Source organism: Prunus mume, linkage group LG5 (genome assembly GCF_029339155.1).
Source record: "Prunus mume cultivar Tortuosa linkage group LG5, ASM2933915v1, whole genome shotgun sequence".
Classification (NCBI taxonomy): domain Eukaryota; kingdom Viridiplantae; phylum Streptophyta; class Magnoliopsida; order Rosales; family Rosaceae; genus Prunus; species Prunus mume.
Window position 1 is genome coordinate 7,465,197 of NC_142702.1, and position 2,465 is coordinate 7,467,661.

Sequence of the window (2,465 nt, forward strand, 5' to 3'; positions counted from 1 at the left end):
TAATCTAACCATATGTGTGCCCTATTTTTCAGGGTTTGCCTCTTGTGGCTCACGCAAACTTTGCTTTAGTTTGTCACCTGCTTCACCTGCAATGACAAAGATCTTTCATAAATTGGTTCTTCTTAAGTATGGTGTCTGTGATTCGCTTCAAGTTGGGCGCAAAATATATTTGCCTAACTTGAGGGGAGGTTGGCAGTCCATACTCTAATTAGGATTTTGGTTCCTTATTTCATTAGAATTTTGGTTACTTACCAATTATTATTTAGTCCTATTGTAATAGAGATTTACTTTCTATTGTAATTTAGATATATTTCCTATTTTATTTAGGATTAACACATCTTTGTACTTGTATAAATACCTATATTGGAGAAGAATAATAAGATGAGCATATCTTAGCATAACTGAATATTTGCCCTACTTTGTTTGACAGTCCTCATAATGTTTCTCATCAAAAGGACGATCCACATTGATGAACTTCAAACCTGAATAGATACCAGAGAAAAAAAACTTATTGAGAAGAAATTCCTGATAAGTTACACATCCAAATTTAGCTAAGCATCCCAGGAAACTTATTGTAGTATAATTAACACACAAAACTGTAAGCCATACATCAAATTTGATGTCCGAAAGTTTTTGTCTGTAAGTCAAGTTGATAATCATTATAAAACAGGAAAGGCTTGTTAAATAGGATTGTCACAAATTATCAAAGTGCACATAATCATACAAGATCAAACATCGTTGGTTGGAAATTACCTTTCAAATAGAAGTCCTTCTTCTCAAACCTGCTAATGATGTCACCAACCTGTAACAAACATGAACCTCCCAGAAAATTTGAAAACTTTCACATAATTAAACAATACACACGAATTGGATTAAAATAGTTTATTGGATTCTGTGTAAGAAAAAAACTATGGCCGGAGTTAAAAAGGACGGCTTTTGTTCACCCACTTCACACATCCACAGATAATTAAAACGCAAGATTATGCATGTAAAATCCAACCATTACATACTACAAATATTAAAACTTGATGCATGTAAATAAAAACCTAAAATCCCAGCTCAGAATTGTTAAAATTTGCTTGCTCCCCAGTCCACCCAAAAGAAAACCAAACCCTTCAATTCCTAGGTTTTCCCACCAACCAAACACCATACCAGTAATACTTGCTATGAAATTCATAAACAAAAACAAGAACTTAGGCAAACCCACTCAAACACACATAAGATTTTGCCCAGTTTTTAAAACTAACAGACCAAAATAAAGCTATAAAATTGAAGTACCAAAAGAATACAATAGATGAAGAGTTTGAAGAAATTACCAGGCCCCTTTGAACCCCATCAGGCTTGATCATGATGAAAGTTTGCTCCATGTTTTCCGTCGAAGATTAAAGACGGCAGAAGTACTAGTTCTGAGAGTGTGGGGATATGCAATGAGATTGAAAGAGTGAGGGAACGAGGGTTTATATACACAGTCCACTAAAAGCATTCCCTAACACTAATTGCTATGGAATATTAAAACAAAAAGCTATAAAAAAATATTTAAAAATTGATCTGGTGCTGATTATTAAAACTGCTGCATCATTTAATCCCAAGTTAACAGCTTTGTATATCTCTAGACAATTTTAGACTTTCTAATCCAAAAAGACAAATTAGTAGCAGATGTTTGCTTAGGAAAATGTAACAACAACAATTTCTAAAAGTTACGGCTCTGCAACTCCAAAAACTTTGAAGATTTTCCCAGTATTGAGAGAAAGAATGTTTAACCTAAATTTTAGTTGTGAAGAGAGAAGAAAAGCTTACCAGAAGAGGAGGTGTGGGGTGTGATCAAAACCCTAACTTTTGGGGGAAAGGGAAATGCTTCACTGATAGACAAAACCACACAATCGTCGACTTAAACTTCCGTCCAAGAGTCTGGGCTTGAGAAATTGTGTGAGCTGGCTTGAGAATCGTTGAAATGGAAGAATGATTCTCACTGTGAACCGTAATGGTTGAGCATCTGATAGTTTTAGCAAGAATGGGGCAGTGATGGAGGAGGGAGAAGAAAAAGAGACTTTCAGGAGATGAAGTTTTAAGGTGACAGTTTGAGAGGGAGTGAAAAATTGAGAGGGAGCTGGAAGTAATTGGGGCGAGAGTTTGAGAGGGAGATGAAGTTTTGGCAGAGAGTTTGTGAGGGAGAGCGTGAAAATTTTGGATTAGGGTTGACTCGACTTTAGGCATCGGAGGGATGTTACCAAAAAATGTCCCTTTTAAAAATAAAATAAAAACTAATCCCTTTAGGCATCTGTGGTTATGTAGATGAGTCTAAGTAGAGATATAAGTCCATTGTGTCTATCATTGAAGAAACTCGAGATCTTGATGTTATTAGAGTTGAAGAGGTCATTGCATCTGTCAAGGTCTGATAAAAAGGGAGGACCTGCATGATGAAAGAGATAAATTGACAGGAACTGAGAGGGCTTTTACTAGCCTCA

At 35.7% G+C, this 2,465-nt stretch overlaps 1 long non-coding RNA gene across 1 annotated transcript; it reads right to left on the bottom strand.

Annotated features, from left to right (window-relative positions):
- Window positions 1-211: 211 nt before the first annotated feature.
- Window positions 212-2,228, bottom strand: LOC107881979 (uncharacterized). Its single transcript, XR_016127273.1, has 4 exons — window positions 1,798-2,228; window positions 1,317-1,406; window positions 754-802; window positions 212-482 (listed from the first exon to the last, which is right to left on the bottom strand). It is a non-coding gene; the product is annotated as an uncharacterized LOC107881979 (long non-coding RNA).
- Between the last annotated feature and the right edge of the window lie 237 nt (window positions 2,229-2,465).